General features: G+C 40.6%; 1 protein-coding gene across 1 annotated transcript in view; it reads right to left on the bottom strand.

The window, feature by feature from the left end:
• The window catches only part of KCNG2 (potassium voltage-gated channel, subfamily G, member 2), a 54840-nt gene extending 32728 nt beyond the window's left edge, over positions 1-22112 (bottom strand). Inside the window, exon 1 of the mRNA XM_009324477.1 lies at positions 22070-22112. The gene's annotated coding sequence lies outside the window, so the exon portion shown is untranslated. The remainder of the gene's footprint in view (positions 1-22069) is intronic.
• Positions 22113-22626: the final 514 nt, after the last annotated feature.

Genomic DNA, 22626 nt, shown 5'->3' with positions numbered 1-22626 from the left:
AAGAAGTTGAAAAGGTACCAGAATTTTGAACAGGCCTTCATTTTGTCCATTTCTTCATCAGAATTACAGGAGGCAGGGACGCAATCTTACACACCTAGCTGAGATGTCCCCATCTAACAGAGAAAGGCAGGCTCCTCGTGTAGTAGTGGAGCAGAATAGCTAAGATAGGCTTCTCCAGAGAGTAGTTTGGGGCTACGAGGAGGACGCTGCATCAGTCAGTCCAACAAGAAGCCCAGGAAGAGTCACGCCATAACGGAGGTGGCAAAATTCAGCATGTGAAGCTGGACATTGTTTGCATACTCTGAGTGTACATTTTCCTTAATAGTTTAATTAATTTAGTGGAGGAAAAAAGGAATAGGTTTCTTCTCTGAACATCCCTTACTGCATTTATGCCACGCTATGTAATTAGCTGAAACAATTCAATTTGTTAAATGAACAAATCAAATTAACTTGACTCAACACTAATTATTCTGACCCGCATCCATAGCTATTTGTCTCCATTAGACAGATTATGAGTTATCTAGTGTTACTGCACTAGCCAGAGCTGTATAGTGAAGTATTAACACTGTGACATCAGAGTCACAGACTCTGATGATCAGAGATTTGGTCCAACTAACTACCTGAAGGTATGGGATCCTTACCTGTATCTTCATAGCACAAAACAACCTTTTTCTGCACTTCCACAAGCTTTCAGTGCCCATTTATCTTTGTGCCCTAAATAGAATTTAACTATTGTTTCTATGAAGCTATTTGCACACTTCAACTGCATGGCAGACGAAGGCAGCTGTGTTAGATAAAGGACAGACAGAGGAAGCACCGCTTGCTTTTGCATTCTCCCCAGAATTACAGAATTCTGTTCAGGCTAGCAAGCTTCAAGATTTCACAAATGTCCTAAAATACAGAGTGCTTTCACAGTGTATTTCACTAAATGGAACTATCTGTATCCTGAGCAATAAAAAACTAGCAGAGCCTGCAAGGTTTAGGCAGATCCTACAAGGATTAGGCAGAAAAGTTTTTCCCCACAGAATTATTACTACTTACAATAAAAACAGAGCATCACGTTCAAACCATGCTTTATTTGTTTAGGTGTATTAACCCTCATTCAGTTATAAGAGAAACGCATGTTTCTAAAATGTGCTTTCATCATCAGTTCGTATTTCCTGAATATCTGCACAGAGATACCAGATATGCACAAAGTGGGTGATGGGCTAAAGTGAACAGACTTTAGACTAGGAGCTGTACCTTAACCAGAGTCTCAGGAGATTGCATTGCACGTGGAGATTTGTTTGACACAGTTCTTGTTAACTGCAACCATGGATTAAGTATACAGTCTCAAGAGCCTAAAATTAAAACATGTTCTGTCTGCACTTGCTTGGTCAGTGATCGAACCCCGCTAACAGGGCAGCTTTGACCCCGAATACTGGCAGTCACTAGACGGTGAAGTTTCTACCCTTCCATGAATCATATGCAAGTTTATTTTAGGATCCTTAACGATGAATTCTTTTAGTATCCTGTTTAATCAACCAGTCTAAGAGACTCAGATATGGTACTAAACTTTGCTACTCATGATGGTGTTAGTTGCCAATCTGAAATATTTGTTTCCCTGTCCTTAGATTGCTGTATTCCAGAATAACCAATCATTAAAATCCAGTTTTTAAAATATCTGCTCCAATCATGATTATGTGCCCACAGCTGGCCTAAGGTACAATGTGAATGGCACTATCAAATGCAAAAGTGACAGACTGTGTAGTATGTTAAAACAGCATTGTTTATTCCTCTCACCCAGGAAATTAAACAGATTGTCTCATTTCTGTTGCCAAAATTCTGGAAGCATGAAAAACCAAACGAGTTATGGTGTCTTTACAAATCACAGAATTATCATTCAGGTGTTCCATCGGATCTGCAGATCACTGCAGGGAGGGAAAGCAGTTTTTAGCATAAGCCTTGCTCCCTCTTTAACACTGATACCAGTTATCTTTTATTTCTGATCTATTGTGCTGATTTTTGCAATTCTATACGTAGCAGCTTCCCACCCAGTGCTCGATTTAGTACAAAGTGTAGCAACTAGATTTCTGAATTCAGGAATCCTGTCTTCCAGACATACATGTCTTTAAATGAGGAGGCACTCCAGAGCTCGCCCTGTACACAAGCTGCATTGCCACAACGAACAAGCTTCCCTGCCTGGAGCAGGAAGCTCCCAGAGCCCTTCACTTCTATTCTGCGCAATCTTTACCGAGGAACATCTACCTTTTGCATCTTTCAGGTGTGGTGAACTGGAAATACTGCAGCAGCTTGAAATAAATTAATAAATTAAAAATTTTGCTGAATTAAATATGAAAATTCATAATATAACTAGCAAAGTACCCCTCACGTATTTATATTAATTTTAACACAAAATTCTGTTTCGAAATGTCATTCAATTTCATGACATCTTCTATTCTGAATTCCTCCTAGACAGATGCCTGTGGTGGCAACATCAGCCTTCCCAACAAAAGCTGACAGGACAAAGCCAGAGCTTCTGGGTGGGAGCATTGATGCTTTTGGCTCCTGGAAAGGCAGGAGATGGTTTGGTTTTTTTCCCTCAAACAGGTGACAGCAGAGGCCTTTCACAATTTGCGGTTACAGATGCATTCCCCCATTCTTGCCCTGCTATTGAAGGGGATGAAAATGACCTAAAATAGTCTAAGGCATCTCTGTAATTTCTCTCACCTGCAACCCAGTTCCCCCTATGCTGAATTGCCATTGCTGTATTCAGTAGAGAAACCCTTAAATTCACTAAACACGCTTGGTCACTTAAAGGATCATCTGATAATGTTATCAGAATTCAGTTGTAATCTTTAATAATGGATCGAAAGGATTAGAAAACTTTGTACTTTCTCTAAGGCAATTATTTCAGTCAGCTCGCAGAGCTCACAGAGCAAGGGTGTTAGCGTTTTTAAGACCTTGTTCTCTATAAATTTGTACTTTCGATGGACTTACCTATGGTAATGAATGGATTCCACTGTGAAGATGATGGCTTTAAAATCAAGTAAAATGTGACTGACCCAATTATGTGCAATATCTTCAACAATCATGCTGAATCCTTCAAAAATCACCTCCCCTTTCAAAAACACTGGAACAGATACAACAGGTAGGCTGACAGGCTAATTAATCATGTGTGCAATAGATGAAAACATTTCAGTGACATCTTGCTGGAGAATATTGGTAGAGCAGAGGTCACGAACACACACTCTGATATAATGTCTCCAGAGAACTGCTCCAGCGACAGAAATGTCAGAAGCACAGTTCAACAGTCTCTCCTGTCCAGAAGTTTTTGACCCAATAGGTTTATATAAACCACTGAATGAGGTGAGCTCTTGGGGCAATGAAAGTGGGTAAGAAAACAGTGTCAACACTAAGAAAACAATCCAGACTGTTGGGTGATGTTCAGGGCGGTTATTTATTTACTAATTGTTTTTGCAGTTGGGCTAGCAAATGAACAGTTCATGCTCTCCATTAGAAAGTTCTCCTCTGCTTAGAGCTCCTTCAGCTTCTGCCAGATTGCTCACCATCGTTCTACTTGCAATGCCAGCAGATACACAGAAACGTCGGGGTAGAATACAGCTATGGAATTCATTTTACAGCATCACTACTACTGACAGGGTTTTGTTCCTGAGCAGTTATTTTCATGCTGCAAAAGGACATGTTGTTACTCATAAAGCATACATTATTCTGCAAGTGCTACAAACAATAAATCACTCTGCCAGATCCCAGTATCTCTGGCACACTCCGAGCCTGCTGGTTTCTTCCCCTGTGTTGTCATGCTTTAAATCTTATTACCATCAGAAAGATGACGAGAAATTTCAAGTTACTTCAGTTCATTGCCACCCAGCCTTCCCCTTCCGTGAGGAAGGCTCCATGAGCTGCACTGTCTGTGGTGCTCATGAGTTAAAATGGAAAATTAGGAGGTAATTAACCCAAGGGCTTTGTTCAGGAGGTGTGTAAGACTTCACTACAGCATCCAGGGCTCGTTCAGTGGAGCGGCTTTTTCACTTGTTCCTAACTTCCCACTGCAATGTTCATACCGCATTGCTCTTTAGAGGTAGGCTTATTATGTGGTGCTGCGTAGACATGCAAACAGGCTTTACATGAGCAGAAGCAGTACAACCACACAAACCAATTTAGCCTGCATCCAGATTACGTTGGATATCTGTGCTGAACTGTCACTCCGAGTGCCTGCCCTGATGACTTTGCTCACAACTAGATCTACAATGGGTAACAGGCCTGTGGCAACTCCACTACCAGTGGAAAAGAGGAAGGTGACCAATACAGTGATCTGGGCCAGTAAAGTTGAGAAAGTTGCTTCTCTAAGTTCCCTTTTCCCACTCTGCAACTCCAGGATGCTTGCTTCTTCTTTATTCCACCTTTACTTCTTACTTTATCATAGTAGCTAGCCAAGTTCATTATGCAGCTAAGGGGATATTTATAACCATTTCACTTTCACCAATGGAAAGCTGCTCTAATTATCTTGTTTTGTCAGAAGCTCCAACAGGCTCTCAAAGAAGCTGGAGACTGACAAGTGTAGGAATGATTTTGCACCTCTCTTTCTTTCAGACTACAATTCCTGACTGCCAAAGGAGGCTCCCTAGAAGGTGCTCTGCAGTTGAATAAGCTGGTCTAACTCATCACGTCATGGTTGCTGGAGCACTGCATTACCAGCATTGTCAGGGAAGAAAAGCTTGATGTTTGGCTAAATGAGAAAGATTGCGGAGTTTCATAGGTACTAAGAAAAAGCTAGGCTCCAGCTCAGTTTCAAGTCTGTACTTTGGTAAATATTTGGTATGTCTCGTCTACTAAAGAATCTAGAGCCTGGTCTCTATGCAGACCCTTTCCTCTTCCTCCATAGTGACAGCACTGAGTAGAAGTCGTTTCTAAGGCACAGGGCTTATGTGCTCAACAGCTCTGTGATATTTGTATCATGCAATACAACAGAACACCCCAGATTTAGCTACCTCAATTTAACTTATCCTAGGGCATTACTTCCAAACAAAACGTCATTATTTTATTGTTTTCTTGCTAACAACCAACCTCTACTGTTAACACAAAAGAGCAACTGAAGAAACATGCACAAAAATAACTTTCATTCCCTCTCCTCCTGAAAATTTTCAATAAATAACATCTCATAAAATATGAATTCATATCCCATTTGCTTTCTCATCAAGTAAAAGTAAACATGGATATCAGCATCTAAAATCTGAATAAAGATCAGTAAATAAGTAGCTAACAGCTACTTAATGAGGATGCTTGAAAGGAAAGCATGTAATCTGATTTGTACTGCATAATTCTTTCTGTATTATTTATTTTACACTTTAAATGATCTCATTTTATTTAATGCATTCAGCAGTCTCAGTAGCTCATTCTGACACAGAGCCATTTAGCTTAAGCTCTGGTCAAGCAGCTGCTCTCCAGTTCATTCCCAACAAACAAATTTGCTCTCCAAACTCAAACCCATACAACTACATGAAATAAGTATTTGGCTGCTGAATACTTTTATAGCCTGGAAGGAACTTGCAGCCCCATTTGGTCTCAGAAACGCTGTGCTGAAGCATATCATCATACTCCACAAGCCCTAGCTTCAACTGAGTGAACAGGAATTGAAGGGGCTATGGAAACTGGCTCCTGGAGAGGTCAATCCTCAGGCTTTTGAGGGGTTGCAGTAGAAGGGACCCCTGGGAAGGCTTGTGGGACAGAACTGGCCGGCAGGAAAGATCCTACCAATGCTATACAGTGAGTCCAGTTTGTAATATAAATTTCTGTGTCTCTGTAGTCATTATAGGGGTATTTTTCTGGCTGTAAAGGATAGCATCATGATCTAGAAGGGAAACAAAGTGTGAAATAAATATGAGACATGAGCAAACACAGATGGGTTTATAGAAAGAGAGTGGGAGAGAGAAAGCACTTAGCTAAACCTCTTGTGGTCAACGAAGAAATGTAAATTGTACTGTTTTCAGATAAAATATGATAATGAACTAAGATCACTTGGTGGTATTATGCTTACAACAACTAATAAGTCAAAAAGAAATATGTAATTTTCTGAAACACTGCAAAGGAAGAGGAGGGGTTAAGGATAAAAGGCTTTGAATAGAGACAAATACGGTATAAAGCAGATACTTCATTATTTTAGAGCGTAATCCAAGCATATGCTGAATCCCTGCACTTTTCGTGTAAGTTAGCAAGTGCCAAGCAGCTTGTAAGAAGCTCTCTGCCTCTCTCAGAATCAGGACCCTAGTCTGCAATATCACCTAAGAAAACCATTACCAAGTAAATGCGTAACTGGTACTAAGCCCATGCTTAAATATATAAAAATATATGTAAACACTCCCCTATAAAATTTTGTATTTTCCCCCTATATATATCCCATACATATATATGTATATACATATATGTAGCGCTATATATACACATACATACATACATATATTCCCCTGAACAGGCAGGGAAATGACAGACATGAGATCTGAGACATGAAAAGCTTGTGGGTCTCCAAGCACAAGCCCTCAGGAGTGCAGGGCCAGGAAGCACCAAGGGTCAAATCAGCCATCAGCTCTCACTGGCTTCCAGTGGAAACAAGGAGCTCGAATCTGGTGCCTGCACAGAGGCACCTACTGCAATCTGAGACAACCGGGGATATCTGAGGATGGCAGATGTGATGCAACGGCAACAGCTGGATGCCAAGCAAGATGTGCTAGTACATCTAAAAGAGCACTGGATGCCCATCTTTGGGCAATGAAAACTTTCCTAGGTAAGCAGGGTCCTTTAGGTCCTTTGAAAATCTCTGCACACAGAGCCTTTGGGGATTTATTTTTAATTTCTTGGCAGCAACAAAAGATCCTCCATATTCATAACTTTTTAAAGTATGGCACTCTTACATCAAAAGTCAGCACGGCGTATCAGCTGATCTCTCCGTGGAGATAACATACTCACTGAAACAGCAGAAGTGCTGTTAAAAAAATCAATGGATTTCTACCGTGTTGTGGTGCATGCAAACCTGAAATGTTCTGTAATTAAAGTTAAGCGCTATTCTGGAAGAACCTTTCCATAAGATTCACATTAGGCAGCTATATTTATTACTAAATGCTTCCTGTTTTATCCAAGCTGAACATGTTCAACAATTTGTATTACGGACATAACTCCTTAATTCCAAAGTTAAATGTGATCACTGCAGTTACTGGTTTTGCATATACCCAGCCTGTGCATGCAAAATTCTGACATCCATAGCTTGATCAGGTGTCTGCTCATACAAAGGTACTTGTGATGGGAACCAGCTGGAAATATGTATGTGCATATTTATAACTATGAATGTGCATCTAAGTTGAAAAACAGAGCACGTTATTCCTTATTTTTGGAGGGGAGATTCCTTGGTCACGCAACGGCATTATGGAAAACCTGACGGTCCTCACGTAACAAAAGGGCTGTGGTTTTCCTTTCAGAGTATTCACGTGTCCCTTCTAAGGCACATACAAACATGGGAGAGCCAAATGGCGAAAGAGAAGCCAGTGGAAGGGTCAAACAATGTCAGTCAGTGTTACCTCTTCTGCTGCTGGATAAACGTTGTTGCCTAAAAATAGTAAGTAGCCTTCCTGATCCTGGACTGGTAAAGTGAGACAGAAGGATTTTAAACAAAACTGCATTCTCCAGGAATCACAACACAAAAACGCCAGTTTCCTCCAAACCCTAAAAATCCTACTATTCATCATATTTATACAAAACCAAAGCCCAGCTATAAAAAATAAGTAAAGCTAATCACCTCGATATCCCTTTCTGTAATACATATGCTAGGATCTCATGCTTTTGGCCTCTTGCCTCTGTTTTATGTATACTCTGCATTCCCACCGACTTAAGACAACTGGGAATTTGTTACAGTGAAAGGAAAATCAGGGTCATTGAATTCACCAGTCCATGACAGTAAAGCAAGCTACTTTTCATAATGTATATACAGGCATTATATGAGCATTAATTTGTAGCTATTTCAGAATGCCTGTGTATTGTGTGTTTGTCACAGTCATAAAATGTTATAAACACACAGCTAATAAAGATGCTCAAACTGTAGATGCAGTCTTGCAATATGGCCAGCCTACTTCCACCTAAATTAAGAAGGCTCATTTTAATTCTGGATACAGAACAGCGTAGAACATCCTCGCTCTTTTTGCGTGTAAGCCTGTTAAGATTTTCAGACTGATGGTTATTTTGCACACAGAGAACCAGCGCTTCCTCAGCTCCAGCAGACCTACTGGATCCTGTGTGGTTCCACCGAATGAGAGGAAGAAAAGAAAGCAAAGAATTAGAAACCACTACAAAGGAGCCTTCCTGAACACCGACTCCAAAATTGTAAGGACAAGATGGGGACAAGGTGAGAGAACAGACAACGTATATCCTCATTTCCACCTCATCTCACACTCCTAAACGCCCTTATTTCCACCCGAGAAAGACAGGAGCAGCGAAAGCTCCACTACCCCCAGCCAAGCCGTCCCAGACAGACAGCGGGGAGGAATTTTATAGATGTTACAGACACTTTCATTCCAAATTCTCCTGGTTGTGTCATAGTCGTTGCTGAGCACCTCCCTTACAGACATCTGCTCTTACAGCCCTGTCAAGTGTTTAACGCTCGCTCCCCTCAACCAAATCTTGAGCTCCACTTTTACTAAAGCATGAATAAAACACCTTCACCTATTAGCCTCCTTTCTGCTACTTTCCTAATACTGAAAAGGCAAAGGAGTCACTTCTGGTATCTTTTCTTACTTCTCATAATCTGGCAAATCTCTTCTCCTTTCTTTACTCTCTCTCCAAGTTATTCTCCACTAGAGCAACATACTTTTCCTCTTTTTATGGACCCTTTCACACCCAATAAATGTCTTACAGTATCAACTCACCATGCATCAGTTCCAGCTCCTCATTACCGGGTCCATTTTCTCTTCCAGAGAGACATACATAATTACATTTATGCAATATAGCATACGTAAATCACCTATCATGTGGTCATATGTTCTAAAAAATTGACCTGCAATCGTTATCCACCGCGGAACTTCATCCCAATTATTTCTAGCCATCAAATCTAAGCCACAAAGTCAAAAGTTGACTGAATATGGATTACTGAAGCTGGGTTTTGGAAACAGTAATTTGTCATTTATTTACCCAAGTCCCACTTTCAAAGCTATTGTGATCTCAATCCCACAGGCCTTGAAATTGATTTTTGAAAAAATGCTTAAATCGCCTTTTCATCTGGCAAACTTTTCTTTCGTAAAGAAAACTTTCTGAACCAAGGTTCAGAAGTTCAGGTTCACCCTGCCTTTTCACGTACTGCTCTGTGCACTGTCGTCAGCTCTCCATCCTTGCTTACCGCTGCATGCTCTAACGCAACAGGGCTGGCAAGTTACTATTACCACACAGGGAATATGTGGGCAACAAATGAAATTTTCCTGAGACTTTCAATAAGCAATGCTGAATAGCTTTTTTAATTATCAAAACAGTGACAAAAATAAATGACATTTAAGGTTATATTTTCATCGCCTCCTTATTTGTATATACAAAATATGCCCACATAATTGTATCAGCTAATTAGCTATGCAGCTATTCAAATGCCTTTTCAAGTGCAGCTGTATATGCTCAAATGTAGATTTTTCATCTCTGAATGACAGTAAACATACAAACCAGAAGCCCGATGAAGATTTGGCTATTTAATCTAGAGGATATTGCGTATTAAGTAACACATTCTCAGTTTTAATATTGTAAATTGTTGTTATGGTATCCCTTTATACATTTGCAGTTTCTGCATGAAAAGAATCACACCTGATTCATTGAAAAGTAAATCTGATCAGAGACTATTATAAAATTCAGAATGTGCAAAAGCTCCCACAAACAGAACAAGCAAACCTGTATAATTGGTGCATTCACAATTTATTTCAGTCATTCTGTTTTACTGACTTACATTCCTATTGTTCTTAAAACCTTTTCCTATGAGTTATTTTATGCTCTAATAAATGTTACTTTAAATCCTCCCATTTCTTTTTGTTTAATTCTGCAAATTTTATTGCTTGAAACTTCCAATAAGTATCTGCAACAGTTACATTTAACCTTCTATATGCCCCTCTTTCTCATATAATCATTTACCTTCTAGGACAAAGACTGGTATCAGACTTCCTTTCTTTTTATTAGGCTTCTTTCTTACTGCTAGATGGCACGTGTAACCCTTAGGCTTACAGTTTGCTAAGTTAACTAACTGTCAGCACTTTTCATCTTCCCTCAACTCCTTTTCCCTCCACAGATTTATCTCCATTGACTACCCTTGGCAGTTCTAAAAACTTTCAAAATTTGGTCTGCTGAAATTCAATACCAGTGCAAGATGACATAAGGACAGTCTATAACTTTGACAAGAGATAATGACAAATTTTGAGCACACATCTCTAATTAGTTTTGACTAGTCTTATTTCATCTGCCATTCAATGCCTAGAAGTATAACTGGGGCATAGTATACAAACCATAAAACCAAAAGTGCATTCTTTTTGTAGAAAAATACACATTTCCTTCCCTCTCCTAGTCAATGAATAAGCAAACATTGCTAAGTTTTCTTTCTCCTCATCACTTTTACAACACTACAACTACTTTGAGGGAAATGACACCATCTGACTGCTTTCTCTAAAGGTAGATGGATACAGACTATTTTAACATCTCTTTATTTTATTTTTTTCTTCAGGAGGGTGAGGCCAGCAAATTTTATACCAGACTACCAACATGCTGGAAAGTCAAAATTTAAGCAAATATTCTGTATGCTTCCTGCTCTAATTTTTGCTCTGAAAATGAGCATTGCTTATGTTGATTTGAAACGAGAAATAATGTGTGGCCATAAAAGGGCCACATATATAGGAAAACAAAATCTGTCAGTTACACTGAGCAATTTTTGTCACATCTGGCCTTCTGGCTCTACTCCAACCACATCACTCTAGTTATGTCAGCGACTTACTACCATTTGCACATCAACTCATGGCAGTGCTTCATGATTTCTTCAAGGTGATTCACAGAGCATGAGATTAAGCTTAAGGTAGCTTCAAATGACAATAAAATGTGCAACTTGCCAGACCAAACACAACTTCTCTTTCTACTAACCCCAGTCTCCTCCTACCTGTGCTTCCCCTCCCAGCCTGCAGATCTTTCAGACCAGGAGGAAGGAGGTTATTTGAAGCATCAGCCTGCAGATGTTTCCAAGATGTGTCCACGGTTAAGGGAAGATTTTCCTTTGATTTTGTCCAGCTCAGGAGCACGTGAAAGTAAATGGACTTTTTTTTTCGTGATTCTTTCTTCTGCATTTAGTTACTTCTGAAATGCTTTCCAAATGTTTTCTCAGGGTTTGGCCTAAAATCTTGGTATGCTGCCTCCTAAAATTCTCCTCCAACATATGTTATTTGCCTTGAAGTCGATAGTGTCTTTCCACTTCAGAAAAAACTTCAGTCAGAGGAACCATGAGATTCTCTATTTCCAGACCAAATCCGTTCAATTATCAAGGAAAGAATTAGGTCTTCTACAAAACCAAGTTAGGGCACCCATGGAGGAAGCTGATGTGCTAAATAAGGAAGTGCCATTTTGCACAGCGCCTTTTCAGAGCCGAACTGCCATATGCTGCTGTCTACCCCTCCTTCACTCGCATCCTCTCTGGAGGAAATCAGCTCTGCGTCCTTCAGTCCACTAGCTCAGTCTTCCCAAAATTGTGAGTACTTTACAACTGGTATCTAGTTGCAGGCTAATGTCTTTTCACCCCACCCCAAGGTGCTGGAATATGTTTTCAGCGCTTTAGGCACCCTTGAAAGGAGCAGATCATCTTTTCCACACATGTTGCACCAGGTGATGCAACAGGGACACAGGCTCCTCTGAGGGTCCATGGCAGGCTGACTCACAGACACGAAGTGGTTGATGGGGAGAAGTGACAGCCACGTGTGACACTGTCTTTCTGTCTCTGATTCGTTGTGAGTAGCACGTGGGGTTGAGGATGTGGAGGGGAAGCCACAGTGTTGTTCTGATTCTGTTGCGCTGCATCAAGGGAGCAGGTGAGAGAGGCAGTGGGAGAAGAGCTAAAGCTCTGCTAGGCCTGGCCTAAATCTAACCCTGTAACACATGTTATAACAAAACAACAGCTTCACTGTGTCATTAAGGCTGAGCAGTACCTTCTGTGTAAAGACAGAATCTTCAAAGTGTTCTACAACACCAATGCCCATAAAGAGTCAGGACTGCCTAGTGCAATAATACTCAAAGCTCTTATAGCTTGGTCCCTATCTTCTCTAGCCATGCATGCACCCAACCACTAGCTTCCCAGCCCTTCCCAGGTGCAATAAACCTATAGCCCTCAAAAAGCTTTGAAATGGAAGCTCCAGCCAAGAACTTCCCCTTGCAACCTCACCTAAGCCTTCTCTCCTGCCAAGTCCTGCATGCCAGGTCACAGAAGGCACTCCTAACACCACCTCCCTGGCTGCCTGCCTTGTCCTCCCCTCCAAAGGGACTTTGGCATCACTTCTTGCACATCTTGCCTCCACAAAGCTCCAAGGGGCTTGCCTCTCTCTCTCACACCCATGCCTGCCACTCCACTCAAGAAAATAAAAAAAAAGGATGGAAGTCAGAGGCCAGGTTTCATACTTCTTCCCTCTCTCCCCTCAAGAAGCAGAGAGGCTGTCCCTCCAGGGAAAGGCAGGCACTGGCAGCAGCCAGAACCATATCAGAGTCAGTAAGTGCAACTGCAAGGAAGAAAGCACCCAACCTGACACACAAACACACATTTAATTAATGAGCTTTGTCTCATTTTCTGTTAAAAATGTTTAGTTTCCTTTAGGGCTATGGATTTAACAACCTCTACTGCTACCATGTTGTTTGTTTCAGAGACACTTTAAGGCATCTCAGAACACACAGTAAAAAATGCAGGTGGGAAATAAAAATGGATAAATGAAACTGCTTTTACATAATTACAAAAACCTAACCATAACTGTACTAATATCGTACTTATTGCTGTGCTCTTGAGAACCCACTGGTGTAGCAGAAATGTAACATGGGTGAGTAAGCAACATAAAAATGTTTTTAAATCCATCCTCAGATCCCTGGAAACCACATGTTGTTTCCTGGCACTCCAACACTTACCAGTTGGCTTGGATAAAATAACAGAAATGGCAGAGGGATACCCACTTCATTATCACATTCATTCATTATCTTTCATCCTCACTCTCACTGGATGAGAAGCAAGCTACATACCACCACCAATACAGGGCACAGTACCATGCTCCCTCTCACCTTTGCCTTCTCAATCCAGACCCGAGTTTCTGGCACGGGTGGCACAGCTTCAGCATAAGAGTTGAAGGGAACGCCCAGCCAAGAAGCCAGAGCACTGCCCCAGATGTTCAGAATCAGAGGTTTTCGCTCCAGAGGACAACTTAGTTCCCAGTCTCATGGCTCCAGCTCAAGGGCACTGTTGTCCCACCTCACTGCCCTTCCAAAGAAAACAGCAGGCTCAGCTCTGTCCTTTCAAAGGACTGAAGGCAACTACCCCTGAAGGCTATTTTAATGGGACTCAGGGAAGTACCTGCTCACAGCTTTGACTCAGCCTTGGCTATGTGGCAGGGGTTCAGAAACACTCCTGCGGAGAAAAAAACCCAAAAGATAATGATAGTGTCTAGCCTGGAGCACTTTCTGCCTTCTGCAAACAGGCACAAAACCTGGCCGTATCCTGAATCTACGCTAAAGATATCGAGATGCCTGTTTTCCTGCCTGTTCCCACACTTTCTAGTACTCTGGTTTCCAGAGAACAGAAACTCAGCTGTGCAGGCTGCAGAAAAGCTTTGGGTCACGCTACACAACTCAAGTTGGGTAACCAGGGAGCAGGACAGGGAGGTGTTACGGAACAGATCCGTTCAGGGGCTCACCTGTAGCGCACATGCATGGCGCGGGCAGCACAGAAACCAAACATGGAGCTTAGGAGTTCATTCAGAAACCTGAAGTCAGGCATTGCCAGGCCTAGCCTGTAAGGACCTACACCTTTTTTCAGAGACAGCCCTATGAATATGCAGCTGATAACTGTGAAGCCGCTTTAGGTGGCTCTTTGAGACACCTGTTATCCCTGTGAATGGGTAAGTGAGTGCACAAAATGAATGGAGACGAAACTCATGCTCATGACAACAGAGGACAGAAAATAATGCCAGATGTATGGATAAACAGCCTGAATACTGTTGTTCTACTTTGACCTGGTACCATTTTAAGTCAAAATACCAGTTTGTGCAATTTTACACTAACTTCTTTTAAGTGAAAGTGGATCATTACGCTTATATTATGACTATTTGAATACATTTAATGGCCAGCTGAAATTCCAGCAATGAATGGCTCAAAGTCAGATCACTTCTACTAGCTTTCATAAACGGAAATAGGATGGAAAAATCAGCAGCTAATACAACACAATTCACAGGAAGGTTCAAGGAACCTCATAATACACAACCATGACATATCCTGCTCTTAGGAGCAGTTTGCTCCTAAACCTAAACACTGCATTTTCATTTGCATTCTGAAAATAAAGGGTCTGATTTCTTTTATACCTTTCTATGCTATCTAATATAACTGCAGCTGTGTCTCTTGCTTCATTATTTTGCACTGAAATCTCCAGCAATGCATAGAATAACTTAAAAATTGTAGAGTAGGATCTTTCTGTGGTACAATTACTTCTTTTTTTCTTTTTAATAATGGTCCACTTTTGAGAATGCCAAGAGTGGTATAAACTGACGTACTCCAGTGGATTCTCAAGATTCACGGAAAAAGATAATTAAGAAAATATTGCTCTCTGACAGGATTGCAAATTATTTCTGTGAATTCCTCTGAGATCTGTACTCTGTCTCCTCAACAGTTCTGCCTGCAGTTGAGGTTGGTTGAGCTAAGGAAGGTACACAGGCAATAACTAGGTTATTGAGAAGGAAAGCACTATCAAAATCCTGTTAAGTAGGTCATTATGGGCCTCATATAGCTCTTGTGACAAAGTTCAAGGCCAGGACTGCAGCGTACGATGCCAGGACCCTGCAGAGATCTCTGAAGTGATGGTGGCGAAGAGTACTGGAAAGAAAGATGAAATCTATCCTGTCTAAGCTACTGCTAACACCTTGAAGGCCACGACGGTGGTAATTGGCTTCCTTCTTTCTTCCAGGGAGATGCAATCAGAGTTTAAACAAGTATTAATCTGCACAGCTCACCAACGGCACACGCCACCATTGAGCTGACTGTTATCTCACTCCTTGTGCTTGCTGGCCTTCTACAATAAACAGTACCCTTAGCTTATAGCTATAATTGGTTAATTTACCCATACTTCCAGGGGTAAAAGAAGAACAAATAGACACTGTCCTTTTTGCAAGGATATTCAAGCATGAATAATCAGAACAAAGGATGCCAAGGAAGCAAAAAGCGGTGGGGGGAGAAAATCATGTCACCAACTCTCTCTGATCTTTAGATCATGCTTGAAAAATCTTCTCAACCGAGGAGACAAGAAAAGCCCAGGGAAATGCTGACTCCAGAGGCTTCAGAAAAGAATCAGGCTGCTGCCATTACACATGACAAATCCTCATCTGACTTTGGTTTTTCACACTAATACATGCATATAGCAATGTACCCCCTTATAACACTTCTTTTATAAGCAGCTCAATTAATCCAGTTCATTAAAACATATTGAAGTGTGAGTCTTGGATCATACACTGGTCTTCTCTCACTTAAGCTAAAGATGGATCCCTTCATTTGGGGAATAAATTAATTCTAGACAATCTTAAAAAAAAAAAAAAGGAAAAAAAATCCAGCATTTAGAATTGTAGTAGGTTGAATTGTAGTAGGTTGTTGCATAAGGGGCCATGTTTGATATGAAACAAAAAAGCTATTTCTGAGAAGCATGCACATACATACGTACAGCATTTGAACAGGTGTTATTTGTCACAGTCTACCACAGACACTATCAGAGCTTACAGAGAAACACAATGGCTATTAAAAATTATTCACCACGCTTATTAACATGACAAAGTATACGAACTGTGAACTAGTAATTAGAATGTATGAGATTTGATAAATGAAAGGTTTTTAAATGTTCTGTAAGGACCCACTCTTGAAAGCCCTTACTTGCATGAGTCCATCAGCTTCAGGACACCGATGTATTCAGTAGAATTGTTTGTGTGAATAAGAATTACTCATAAAGGGTGAAGTCTGGCAGGATTAGGCACTGAATGTAAGCTCTTTTCACAAATTTTTATTTTAAAGTTAGAAAAGAAATAAAATCAGAAGTTTTACTCTTGCTTAGCCCAAGGGCAATATATTATTAATCCATAACTCTGAGGGGTTTAACTCCAGACCACAGCACAAGTACAAAGAAATACAAGAACAAATATCTAGGACTGAGATGTGCTCTCATTTATACCAAGGTAGATCTGGACAGGCTCCTTTGATTTACCTCATCATAGCCAAGAAGAACATTTCCCTGCCATCTAGCCAGGAATTGCTCCCATTGCAGAGCCCCTAACAGCAGTCTGCAGAACAAATTCAAGTCCTTCTGCAGCCAGAGGAAGCCTTCACAGCATGAAGCTTCATAAAACCACCAGGAGAGGTTGAACTCAGCATAAGGGTTTAATACTAAATTTAATACTAAACCGAGAAATATTTTAGTGACATTTACATTGAAGAATATACACACAAAAGGGGAGATTCGCAATCTACAATTATCAAATGCTGGGACTCTCAAAAGCGTGGAGGATATGCTGCTTCTACTCTCAGCGGATAAAGAAAAGGTTGTGCATACTGTGCATTTCCAAGCCCCAAAGGACCCAACCTTCTGTTTCTAAATCAGTAGGTATAAAATGGAGCCTTATACCTGCTTCAAGACTATTTCAACTTGTCATGAAAAGACTTTTTAAATTTCTCTTATTTATCTCTTTCATATGTAACCCTGATCAGCTTCCCTTATCATATATATTTTCAAAGGTTTTCACAGGTTTTAGAGTCATACTCAGAAAAGTCCTTCCTGAAACACCTTTGATGACTTTACAGACATCTAGTAACATTAAAAACTACAGCTCAAAGGCAAACCTGAATAAATGACCTTGAAAAACATGAGAGACAAGAACACAGAAAAAAAATTATTCTAGGTACAGAACATACAGCAAATCATAGAATCACAGAATCATTTAGGTTGGAAAAGACCTTTAAGATCATCAGGTCCAACCATTAACCTAGCACTGCCAAGTCCGCCACTAAACCATGTCCCTAAGTGCCACATGTGCATGTCTTTTAAATACCTCCAGGGATGGTGACTCAACCACTTCCCTGGGCAGTCTCTTCCAATGTTTAACCACTCCTTCAGTAAAGAAATTTCTCCTCACATCCAATCTAAACCTCCCCTGGCGCAACTTGAGGCCATTTCCTCTCGTCCTATTGCCAGTTACTTGGGAGAAGAGACCAACACCCACCTCGCTACAGCCTCCTTTCAGGTAGTTGTAGAGAGCGATGAGGTCTCCCCTCAGCCTCCTTTTCTCCAGGCTAAACAACCCCAGCTCCCTCAGCCGCTCCTTGTAAGACTTGTGCTCCAGACCCTTCACCAGCTTTGTTGTATCAACTGTATCTGAACTAGAACTGTTATGACTGGAGTTGTTCCTGCCTTATTGTAGGCATTGTGGAGACATCCCTAAGGCGCTGATGTGGTACCATGACTTCCCCTTAATCAACAAACACAAGTTCAACTGAATGACAAGCTGGAAAAGATACATAAAACTTAGCTGGGAACTAAGACTGAATATATTAACGTGAGTACTGCCACAGGAACTGTCTCCATGATTAAACATAACAGGGTCAAGATTTTACTGTGTGCTTCTGGATATTGAAAGACATCATCTAAATTATATCATTCAAAGTAAGCATACCCATACACATCAATAGAAACAATAAACAAGCCTCTTGCGGCTTCACTGATTGCTTAGGTCTGGCAGGTAAGACCGGTCATTATTCTGAGCACGGGAGTAAGCTCAGAACTAGGTCAATGTGCGTTATTGTAAACAAATTTAACAGCTCAGCTGAACAAGAACGTCTTGCAGCCTGAAAAGATGGCAAAAGGTCCAGTAATGGTAACAAAGTGGTACTAGCCTGCCCATGGAGACACATAGCAAGTCTCTGCCATTAAAATATAACTGCAAATTCACTACAAGAAAAAAATAGAAGATGAAAGGAAGCATGAAATAAGGAAAGATGGTGTCAATCTTGATGGTCTATCATAATCTTCATTAACTAGAAGCACGTTACAGTGATCTCCAAAAGCAATCATTTCTGATGTCAGAAACTAAAATTTCTGACGATGTGCTCCATGTCCTGGAAATACCTGCTTTTAAAGTATTTCCTCCTTAACTCAATAACATTATCAAAGGCAGTTTGTGAGGAAAGAGAATTTATTTTTGAGAGCCAAGCAAAAATTTCATCCTGGCAGGTCAGAATAAAGTAGAATCCTAACCCACACAGACTTTAGCCTTGGAATAATATTTGAAAAGCTCTGAACTAAAGAGACTTGGGTTTCACTCAGAGTTTTGCTGAATGAATTTATATTGTGATTGCAGAGTCTCCATGGAGGCTCTGGCTTCCTGGCTTTACCAGTTGAAAAAACTGCACTGATAATCTGAAGGAAAGCAACTGTTTTCTCCTGCTGTCCATCACAATCCGTTCAACACAGAGTACCTAGGATTCTTGTACTTCACTCTGAGAAGTTCAAAAACCCCTCGTCTTCCCTCAAGCTCAGTCTATCCTTTATCCTATTATTTTGACTGTTCAACGATTTACAGTATTGACAATGCACTTTCTCTAGCAATTGTTTCCGTCTCATTTCCAAAGCAGGATGTTCCTCTTCTTAAAAATACTAAAAAAACCCAGAACATTTCTCTACACACTGAAAAATCCATCCATCAGTGTGATAATCAACTTCAGACAGTGGGCCGGGCTCCTGGCTGACATTGCTTCACACCACCCGTGCAAGCAACATGACTTCAACTCATTAATGGGAATCACATATCATTTCCTTCATTAATGTACATCACTTGTGTGGTTAAACCAGCACATTCCCATTGTTGTTGATGCTGAATATAGCGTTCTTATCTTGTTGCTCACCCAATTCAGCGTCGCTTCAGCTGTAACCAAATGTTGAGTTTAGCTGTGAATGAAATCATTCCAGCTCAGGCAAGTAACAGCCCAGTAATCCCAAACCCACCTGAACCAGCAGTGGTATAAGGCACAGAAACGAGGGCTCATGATCCATGTGCTGCTGAGCCCCAAGGCAAGGGAGGGACCGAGGGGGAGGAGGAGGCAAAAGGGAGAGACTGTGAGATGATGCAGATTTTCACACCTTCAAAGTCACCATAGTAAGCAGGTTTGCCCTAAGACATACCTGTTTTCAGTGGAACGACTAACCAAGCAGTATTTTCCTTGATTCAAAGCTGGTTTGATGTGACAAAGATTTAAAAGCAATAGCTTAGGTCCAGTTCTAACTGGAGAAATCAAAAAGTGGTTGGAAATGAGCTTCCCATTCAGGATCCAGTTCCGTTTGACACCCTGGATAGATAAAATCCCAGTCTCAGAAATGAGCTAGACTTGAAGAAGTTAGGTATCTTTTTCAGGGATACAAGGTTTGGCACAAAAAATTATTCTCACAGCTGTGCCAAATTCCTGGAGGATGGTTTATCCTAAATCTGACTGGTCTACTTCTCCTCTTTCCTTCATCTGTCCAGTCTCTCCTTAAACATTTTAAAATTACAGATGTCTTGTAATTCAGACAGTGGGGTAAATATGCATAAAATGATGACACTTGTGAGGAATTTGCTTCACAGCCAACACACAATGCCTGCTTTACAGTACATCTGAGAAACCTCATTTTCAGCTCATTCCAATAATATGTCTGACTAGAAATATTAAAAAAAAAAAAAAAAAAATCACAGGATGGCAAGAGATACCCACATTCAGAATGGCTCATCTCAGAAAACAAACACATTTATCATTCCTCTCCAAAGTTCCCAGGGGACCATGCTCAAATCCCAGGTGTACCAAGCAAAGCCAACGTAGTGGTGGGCTTGGCAGTGTTAGGTTAACGGTTGGACTCGATGATCTTAAGGGTCTTTTCCAACCTAAATGATTCTATGATTCTATTATGTGTCAGTACCCCTTTCCACCTGGGGAGTGACGGAGTTCAGGTGGAGAAGGGTATCACAGCACGCCCACAGCTGTTCCTGTGGAGCTCCCATTCACTCTCTCAGGGTGAGCAGCGGGCATCCTGGCACAAGACAGCCGTGCACACAGACAACGCTGGATCTCAACCATTATTCCCTGCCCAGCTGATGTCAGCCTATTTATTCTTCTAATGGAGCCATTTATAGAAGGCTGAGACAAATGGTTCTAACTCAGTTGTCAAAAAACTCCACACCATTAATATTTACAAAGTGCTTCTTGTGGGTGCCATCTCAGTCTAAACACTATTTGTTTCTTCAAGAAACACAAAGCTCTGAAAAAGAAGAGGAGAATAATCTCCATAATCACCAGCATATGTAATTATTCATCTTTTGAAACAACACTGAAAGGATACATTTTTAATGCTTTATTTTTGTTTTGTTTCCGTTGCTTTAATATTCCTAGAATCTTGAGTACAACATTTTTCCTTTTAAATGCTCATGTTCTTTCCCATTTGTCTAATATTGATTTACCTCCTGCCAGTTGTGCAGAACTCTAATTTAACATGCTTTAGTTGGATCTCTTGTTTTCAACAACCTTCATGAATGCTACCAAGAGAGCTCAGAAAACGAAAGACACTTGTTAACCAAGTAGCACAGAAGCATGGAGAACCATTATTTGTGTAGATATCCTGTAAACATGGTGGCTTTATGTTTATTTTTACCAATAGCTGGCATCACAGTTAACAGTTTTAATTATCCTTATTTAGAGTCCTGAAAGACGACGAGAAAGAGATCATTTGGGACCTTTTCTACTCAGGAGTAGGAACACATTAAAGTGACTTGATTCAATTACAGTCATTTAAACTCTTTGTTTAGTTTTCTGCCGTTTGGAAAAAATACCACAAACCTCTGATTTGCTTTAAAGTTTTAGATTTTATCACCAAATGGTTGTGAAATGGCAAATTTGTTGGTATAACCTGAATGATTATCAGAGGTGTCAGTTCCTGTTAAGAAGCTGGGAGACCATATACTTCTCGTCATTTTCCAGGGTAAAAAAACATAAAGAGATTTTAAATATTTAATAAGAAGAATAATGCTCTAGAAATTGCTTTTCAGTGGAATACATGCACCTAAGGCTAGAGGAAGCACTGAAAGTTTTAAAAAGTAAAGCACTCATCCTAAAGCACATCAGCTTTTAGTAAGACATCACAGATGATTTTTGAGTTGGTAAGGGCAGAAGGACAACATTAAGAAAGCAGAGGGACTCTGGCCCCTCTCTCATCTTGAGTAACATGGGGAGCGTCCGCCCATTCTGCTGGGAAGTCAGGGGAAAGCCACTCATCTTGCATCAGCCAATACGACCAGCACCAGAGTCTTCAGAAATGTTATTTTTTTTATTTTGCTAACCATTTAACCACACTGCACAGAATCTTAATTTGCCTTGGTATCTTAGTCCCATCGAAAAAGAAAAAAGCGAGAAGCAAGGAAAAGATCTTCCACAGGCAAGACGCTACGCAAGAGGAACAGAAGCAACAGTCCGACTTTCCGTATGGCTAAACTACCTCCTGAAATGGGACGTAGGTTCAGCTGTGATGCAGAATAAGAATACACCAGGAAAGCAGTACAAAGTAACTTGAAGTTGTCAGGTTTAATTAATAGGTACCTAAAAATGCCTGACTGACTTAAACAAAGCATTAAGGTCCATTGATTATAAAAGGTGTCATAATCAATCTGATGAAGACATTAATCAGAGTAGGGAAACAAGCAAGTCACATAACTCAAAACTGATGTCTTAATTAAGCAAATAAGCTACTAGATGCAATGCAAAGCACACTGAATATTTAAAGAGGTACCTGGCCAGAGCTGATATGGCTTCTTCATTTTTCTAGCAGAGCTACAAAAAATTTTAAAAGAAACAATCTCAACCCTTATCACTTATATACATCTGACAAAGTTTTTGATCCCCCTACTGAGACCCATCTGCATTACAAATTTAACACGCTGGTCCTTGACTGCCTATGTCATTTTTAAAATAGGAGAAAGGCTCCTCAATCACTTAGACCTTTAGAAAATATTTAAGAGCTTTCACTACCTCCAGTTTTCTGTTTCTTCCCTTAATACCATTCAAATTGAACATGTATTTTTATCATCTGTTCAGTCTTAAAACGCTGTCTCTCTTTCTGCCTTGCAAACAACCTGAGGACACAGTGATCACATCCAGTTCGGTCTTTCCTTCGATTGCTCAAAACAAGCAATCAAATAGCTGTCTACATGCAAGTTCACAAGCTAAAAGCTATGCTGAGCATTCAGAAGACAACACTCTGGAATAATTCACCACCTGGGTACTCTTACCCTGTACCAACAGTACCCATGCACGATGTTAGCACAGGTTAGCTACAGCATTGTCAGT

This window comes from Pygoscelis adeliae, unplaced genomic scaffold, assembly GCF_000699105.1.
Source record: "Pygoscelis adeliae isolate BGI_AS28 unplaced genomic scaffold, ASM69910v1 Scaffold95, whole genome shotgun sequence".
In the NCBI taxonomy this organism is placed as follows: Eukaryota; Metazoa; Chordata; class Aves; order Sphenisciformes; family Spheniscidae; genus Pygoscelis; species Pygoscelis adeliae.
The sequence above is the reverse complement of the archived record's forward strand: the minus strand, read 5'-3'. Positions and strand labels throughout refer to the sequence as shown.